General features: G+C 35.0%; 1 protein-coding gene across 5 annotated transcripts in view; it reads left to right on the forward strand.

Annotated features, from left to right (window-relative positions):
• LOC118733783 (furin-like protease 2) overlaps window positions 1–8,394 on the forward strand; it is a 742,634-nt gene that overhangs the window by 381,971 nt on the left and 352,269 nt on the right. The window contains exon 1 of one of the 5 annotated variants that reach the window (XM_036463344.1): window positions 4,913–4,958. The exons of the other annotated variants lie outside the window; for them this stretch is intronic. The gene's annotated coding sequence lies outside the window, so the exon portion shown is untranslated. Of the gene's footprint in view, window positions 1–4,912; window positions 4,959–8,394 lie in introns of those variants that run through there. 5 annotated transcript variants of the gene reach the window in all.

Raw genomic sequence — 8,394 nt, forward strand, 5'->3', positions numbered from 1 at the left:
CGTTTCCCCTTGCCTAAGATTTTTCTCACGAAATCATACTTCAGGATTTTAGTTCAATTTTTTTTCTGCCTGAGCTAATTTCTGCAAGTTTTTCTGATACATTCGTTTTATTTACTTCAGGTAATTTCAGCCAGTAACGAGTTCAATTCAACCTTCACTCCTCTTATCAAACACTACACAGGTACACAGGTAAACCAGCACCGCTTACGGTACTTATTACTAGAAAGCAATTTAATTTTATTTATACAACCATCTATGCTGCAAACGGTTTCTTTGCTTTGGCACTTAAACTCACTTTCCAGAAGTAATATAAAAATACCTTACCGAAAAGCTAAATAACGTACTTTCTTTAATTTCCAGCCGCCATATGCAATTCAACTGCAGTGTATATTTTCCAAGTCGACGATAATTGTACTTATGCGGCATGAGAAAATAGCAGCACTTTATTTTTGTTGCCACCTTTTAATGAAATGGCCAACGCAAAAAAGGTACCAAACGCAGCAAAGCCAAGAGAGAAAAAAGGTAAAAAACAGCGGCAAAAAGAGTCGAAAATGCAGCAAAAAACAGCGAAAACATTTCGAAATAAAGGGCGAAGTGCTGCAAAGTGGTAGCAAAAGTGTGCTGCTGCCGAAAAGCGCGCAAATGTTGCCATTAGCTAACCGTAAGCGACCAACAACTGCCCAACTGGCCGAGTAATGCAGCAGCAACAACAACAACAGCAAACACTTTTCCACACAACCGCAATCTGTTTAAATTTAATGCTTTTTACTGCGTCTTTATACGCGCCGCCGCCGCCACCACGATGCTGCTAAACTTTATCCCCATCCTTCTGCTTGGATGATTCTAAATTTACCGTGCTCACTGCACTAATACTTACACGCTTAGTCCTGCCATTTCGTGTAGTATAATAGAAGTTTCTATTACTTTTTAGCAATTTTTGGTCAATGGGACCAACATAAAGTCTCTTTTGCGTTTTTCAACGAGTCTCACTTGAAGTCTCGAAATGGTTTTGTGTGTGCTACACACAATTTTCTTTTTAAATTTTGTTTTGAAACTTTCTGTTTTTTTTTGCAGTTGTTCTCCTTTTGATTGTGTTTTTTGTTTTTTGTTTTGTTGCCCACAAAATGAAACATTTTGCTGGACTTTGTTTGCGTGCGAAGAGGCACTTTGCGTCAAAATTAGGTTAAAACCTTAATTTTGGGTAATTTTGCAATTGTTGCAAAACGAGTTTCGGAGCGAAAAAGGTGCAAAAATTGAAAAAAACTTAAATCTGCACAAAAGAAAACGACAACAGTTTGTATGAAAGGCAGTCTGAGCGAATCGTAGGAAAACAGCGCGAGCGAGTTGGGAACGTACGGAGAGTTTGATTTAAACGCAAACGCGTTGCAAAGAGCCAAAACAAATCGCTAAAAAAATACTTCCAAAAGAGCTTGCGTAAACAAGCCAAGTAAAAAACTCACAGAAAAAAGCAAAAAAAAATAAATCAAATGCAAAAGTGTTCATTCAACAACACAAAAAATAAGAGTAAAACACTATCGCGAAGTCAAGAACTTGAACAATTTCGAACGTGAAAAAGTGAGCACACTTTTCGAAGAGCAAACTTTTACGGTTTTAAGCGGCTAAAAGCAGGAAGTAAGCTGCAAGCTGCAAGTAGCAAGTAGCAGTAGCAGCCACCTGCAGCCAAGGCAACAGCAATCTTGCTATTGGCATTAAATGCTCTTGTTGTTGTTTTCTGTTTCCTTGCAGTGAAATGAATGCGACAGCAGCCAAAAAAGTTCCAAAACAAACTGAGTTCTGGAATTGTTACCGAATTGTGTGTATGTAGTTTGTATGGCAAACAAAGGCCGTCATCGCACATACATACCGCAAGCGTCACAAAAAAAAATTAAAATCGCTTAAAACGGCGCTAAGTGCAACACTTGTGGGGTTGTAAGACTGCCTTTAAGACTCCACCGCAGGCGATTGCTCTTCGCTGTCGCAGTTGTCGAGTCAACTAACTACCTGAAGTGCCTTTGGTTACACACTGAGTTTTAGCTGGCGTTCGGTGAGCGTGTAATCTGCATTGTTTTTGCTTGAAAAGCTTGTTTGTGTAAGTGCAGAAAGCTGTAAATTGCAGTTTACTCAGGCGATTTCAATGGGTGTTATTAATAGGAGTATGTATATCTGTATGTATGTATGTATATACACTCAGAAAAAAGTCAGCTAAATATAAATCTCTCAACACATGATTTGGTAACTATAACCATATTGCTGATATTGTATGTTGAGAGAAATATATTTAGTTGCCATAAATAAACTCTTTTCGCAGTGTATGTATTTATAGATGAGCAAACCCAGCTGGTTATCAGAAATTTACCATCGTCCCATGTCCAAACTCACCATTAGTTAACTTTCTGTAGCAGCTTCCGTGGTTCTACAATAGTTTAACAATTGATTTGCATTCATCTCTTTGTACTTAGTTTATTCAGTTCCCCTACACTTTATTTTGTGTGCCTTTCTCAGGATTGAAAATATTTAATTCACAAATATTACTGCTTATGTTCATTCACATTCACATTCTTTCATTTGATTAATTTTCTTTGCAATTAAACAAACAAATTTTACGTATTTGTTCAAATTAGATTCCACACCGTTGATTTTGCTTTAACAGCTCCTTGAAACGCGTTTTCAAACGAGCATTCTTAGCAGTTGGCTATTAAGCTGCTTTCATTTTCATAATGCACAAAACAAACCAACGATGGAAATGCTAAAAATGTAAATATAGACGAAATTAGGTATGCACTGAGCTTTTGTTATGATTGAATTGAGCCACTTCATCGCTATCGAAGCATAAACAAAATAGACTAAAAGCATAGACAGACGGCACCGTTTAGTCGGATTAACGGCGCAGTTGATTTGATCGAAATTGTGCCTTGACAGACGGCAGTAATGCGGATTTACGAGCGCGAGGTCGTAGATTCGTGTCCCACGTCCAGTAGGATATTCATTTAATTTTTTTAATTCATTAAATTATCGCTATATTTTTTAATGTTTTTGACTTTTTTAGTAAAATTTTGCTCTCAAAATTTAAACTAAGTAATAATTATTATAATAAAATAAAAATTGCGAAATAAAATAAAAACCGAAAAAAAATAAGAAATAATAAAATCAAACATTTCTTGGCAACCGCTCCAACCGATGATCGAACCTGGGACCTTCAGGCTTGTAGTACGCAGCTCTTGCCACTCGGCTACTGCGGCTGAGGCAACCAGGGTATATGTCCATGCTAGATTTGCATATTCTCTGTATTCTACGCTCTCTGAGTTTTGGTCAGTGTTGTCATCGAAAATTCCGTTAATCCGATTTAAGTTTGGGAATTAACGCTAGGACTTAATCCGGATCAACTGCAGTTAATTCTCGAGATAATTCCGAATTAGCGAGTTGATCCGGATTAACGCTGCCGTCTGGCTATGCTTTAACGTATGAAAATAAAACAAAGGGGCAAAAAATAGTGCTTCGTAGATATGTGTAACGCACATGGCACAAAAAATGAATTTAATAAAATCTAAAATTGCATAGAGGTAACCTCATACAAGATTATGTGAGTTATACCTACTCGTCCATATATATCTAAGTATGTAGTATGTATATAAGTACATATCCTTTCCTACCAACATTATAAATATGAAAGCTTGACCGGATTTCAATGAAGTTTAGCACACAGATAGACCATAACCTGGGCTCGAATCGTCACATACGATATCGCATTACAGAGTCACGTAAAAACAAATTTTTCAGATTATGACACACTTGAACGTACTTTTTATCCCATTCAGCATAGACGACTAACGTATCATGTGAACAGATTTAACGATTCGAGGGCTAGATTAACATATACAGTATCTGTTGAAGAGAGTTGCTACGGGTTTTAAAAGTTAAAACCAGTTAGTTGAAATATGACTTCGATGTGGGTGTAAACCGAAAATACTTCTTCTGTTAAAATTTTAAACCGGTTAATTAATAAGTTAAATAAGATATCACAAGAATTTTGTTGAAAGATTATCACCACATAAAGATCAGCTGGATGTATCATTGATGGGCCTCATGTCAGCTCAGCGACCGCTGGACGAAAACCAGGAAATGCATGATTGCACGGTCTTTCTGGCCGAGGGTAAGTATCCAAAGGCTCATTTGCCGTTTAGATGGAAGATGCCTGGCCTTATTCATAAAAAATATAGGTTTAAAAAGCTTTATAAATTGACGTATGCATACATTTTTCAATTTATAAACTTTTTGTATTTTTTATGAATAAGGCTATTATCAGGCCAATTCCTAATACTCCCGGGGAGTTTGTTCTCCGGGAATTTGTTTCTCCCGAGAAAGAAATACCCCAATAATAAACTCCCAAGAGTAGCATTTTCCCCGAAAACTTGGAAGGAAGAAATTCGAACTTCGAAAAAGCTGTTCGACACTTTTTTGAGAGCTCAACTCCGCCTGCTCCCAGGTGTATCATTTTCCCCGAAAACTTGGGAGGAAGAAATTCGAACTTCGAAAAAGCTGTTCGACACTTTTTTGAGAGCTCAACTCCGCCATTTAACATGAAAAACCCTCAGGGAATTTTTATTCATGATAGGAGGAAAGGGAAAAGAGAGAAAGCTCCCGGGGAGTTTCTGTTCAGAATCGGCCCGTATATTTTCTATTTCGTCTTATAGAAAAAAGATCCCTGAGTCATTATCTTCCTAATGTTTCCTGAAGTTATTGTACAATATAGCAGCTATGGTTAAGAAGTTATGTAAGCATAGATTGCGCCCATATAATTCCATGCAATTTGCCTGATCATCATTTAGTATAACACATTATGTAGTAAATAATTATTAAATATTTTTTTTTTTGTTTATTTGCAGGTACGTTCCACCTTCGTAAATAAGAAGCGTTAAAAATGTGTACATCTCACACATTACGTGTTGCAAGTCCTGAAGGTATTCATATTTAAAGTATACTAATTGCATAGCTTATTGTGAGAATATTCTATTAAATTTTTACTCTTTGTTCATCCCATAGTTTTAAAATTTATATAATACATTTTTTCTAGGCCGCATTTTAGCATGCGTCGATGGAACGCGGTCTATAGATCCCACATTCCAGTTCCCCCTTATAACGATCACATGAAAGTTAGTTGTTTAAAAGTGTATAGTGTTCAAAAAAGTTTTATTATTTTTTACATGATTTTAGTTTTAATCCCCCGAAAATTTCCAATCGAACATGAACAATGGAAGGAATTTGCATTTTACGTTTGTCAATGAAATAATCATTGAGATATCTCAACGAAATTTGGTATATAGGTTGCACTCCATCCAAGTTAGGTTGCTATTGAAAATGGCATATAACGGTATTTTCGAAAAATGAAAAAACTATGATATTTCAGGAAATTTTTTATTATTTGATCCAATTTGTTGAAAATTAGTATGTGAATTAGAATTTTGCTATAAAATAATATTATTATGAAATTTTTGGAAAAGGGTCCTGACCCCGCCCACTTATGATAGGGCTGGATCGTGAGAAATGAGAATCAGAAATTTTGTACGCCCCAGCATGAAAGACATTTTATTTTATTTTATTATCTATTGTTTATAAATGAATTATATTTTTATAAATCGTACGTTTTGAGTCATATATTTTTAAGAAAAATGCACCGTAGTAATTTTAAAATTTCAAAATTACATTTCTCGACTGAAAAATATGGAATGAATGAACTATATTTTTATAAAAAAAAATAACAAAAGTTCAATGACAACAAAAATAATGCGTTAAAACTTGACAAAAAGTGGTTCGGCTATAATTTGTTGACCAAATGATGCCAACCGTTAAAAAAATTTTTAAGTCAGTAAATAAAATGTGAGAACATGATTTAGCTTTCGCAAGACAAAATTTTCCGCGCAATGTTTTTTATGTTCAAATGATCAGTATATGTGTTTAAGCAGTACTCGAAAACATTGTCCAATTAGCCTGGGTTTGACAAAAGTTATTTTCTTACTATACTCAACCCCCTCCCCCTTGAAATGAGCTACATAATAAAATATGTATGTTCATATTCTCGTAAAAGATTTCATCTAGCCATTAATTATGGCATTATCAAAATTCGTAAATTAACAAGTAAGAAAGTCTAAGTTCGGGCGGAGCCGAACATTAAATACCCGGCGCAAGTATTAAATATATGTTTTACACCTTTTCGAAAGCTACCGCTACATGCTAAGCCGGGTGTATAAATTTTAAGTAAATTAGCGTCCTTAAATTTCGAAATATTGAAATTTCAAGCATTTCTGAAATTTACCGTTATATGAAAAGCGGCCGTAATTTTAGTCCGATTTCAACAATTTTCAGGAGTTTGCCTTTGTTTGGCAAGCACAATAACCATACCGAGCTTGGTACAAATTGCTATAACGGTTAGCGAGATACATATATGTGATCATAAGTGGGCGGTGCCACGCCCATTTTCCAAAATTTTATCATAAACGTACTTCTTGTTAAATAATTGTTGCAAGCATCAATTTTGAATATACTAGCTTCAATATTTACCGATTTATCGAAGATTTCGTATTTCTCTAAATTACCGTTATATGGGATGTGGGCGTGGTTATTGTCCGATTTTAAAACTTTTCGGTCATTTGGTATCCTGTACCAAGGCCAACAACTGTGCCAAGTTTGGAAGAAATTGGTGCAGCGGTTACCAAGATATACACATGTAACCATAAGTGGGCGTGGCTACGCCCATTTTCCAAAAATTTATAACATTCTTATTTTTCCTCTAAAAATTATTGTAAATATCAATTTTGAGTTAATAATCTTCAGTAGTTACTAAAATATCGCAGTTTTCGTATTTCTGAAAATTACCGTTATATGGGAGGTAGGCGTGGTTATTGTCCGATTTTGCCCATTTTCAATACCATCCGTCCTACGCTCGAAAGAAGTACACGTACCAAGTTTCGTTAAGATATCTTAATTTTTACTCGAGTTATCGTGTGCACAGACGGACAGACGGACGGACGGACAGACAGTCACCGCTTAATCGATTTCTCTTTTCATTCTGATCATTTATGTATACATTTGTCTATATCTATCTCGATTCGTTTTGCCTGTTACAAACAACCGTTATGTGAACAAAGTTATAATACCCTTGTGCACAAGTGCGCTCGGGTATAAAAATAAGGAATAGTCGAGCGCCTTCGTCTTGGTCTGCAGGCTGTATCGGAGATACTTCCGCTAAATTTAAACGTAGAATACGTGGTATGGTTAAGAGCATATCCAAGTCAAAAACGAAAGCACACACTAAGAAAAAAATATCGATAACAAAAGCGATAATAATATCGATAGCAAAATCGATAAAAATATCGACAACGAAATCAATAGCAAAATCGATAAAAAATCGATAAAATTATAAATAACAAAATCGATAACAAAACTGATAAAATTATCTATAACAAAATCGATAGAAAATATCGATAACAAAATCGATATAAATATCGATCGATATATCGATAAGTTCCGAAAATATCGATAGCAAAAGCAGTAAAAATATCGATAAAAATTTCGATAATAAAATCGATAGAAAATATCGGTAATAAAACTAGTAAAAATATCGATGACAAAATCGATTAAAATATCGACAACAAGATCTATAAAAATATCGACAACAAAATCGATAAAATTATCGATAGAAAAATCGATAACAAAACTGATAAAATTATCGATAACAAAATCGATAGAAAATATCGATAACAAAATCGATATAAATATCGATCTTTATATCGATATGTTCCGAAAATATCGATAGAAAAATCAATAACAATATCGATAAAAATTTCGATCGATAAAAATATCGATCTCAAAACCGAAAAGATATCGAAGATTATATCGATAAGTCCCGAGACTCTCGAAAATCTCTAAAATCTCGAAATAGTTCCCAGATTGAGTCTCTGTGCCTCTATCTACATATTAGAGGTATACGCCGCCGAGCCACGCCGCCGCCGTTTTTTGTCATTCCTCACGCGCCGCCGCCGAGTTACGAAAATATCGGAGCGGCGGCGGCGTTCGGCGCCTAATGAATTTTGTACAAAATTCTCATGATTTATGTACATTGAATACATCGTTTGAAGGAACTAAATACTACTTGTATAAAACACAATTTTACGAAATGAAAACTACATTTTTAAATAATTTTTTTTTTGCATAATTTGGGCCACTGGACAAGAATATGATCTCCTTTATTTTTCCAAAAATAGCGTAACTCAGAAAAAACATAGGTAACATATTTTGCGACGAAAGCGTTTATTACAGTTAAATTAGGGTCGAATACTGGTAATCTAACTATTTTTTCCGCAGTAGACAACTCTTTTCAATGATACAACAATACTACTT

This window comes from Rhagoletis pomonella, unplaced genomic scaffold, assembly GCF_013731165.1.
Source record: "Rhagoletis pomonella isolate Grant_MI unplaced genomic scaffold, Rhpom_1.0 Rhpom_scaffold_00002, whole genome shotgun sequence".
Taxonomy (NCBI): Eukaryota; Metazoa; Arthropoda; class Insecta; order Diptera; family Tephritidae; genus Rhagoletis; species Rhagoletis pomonella.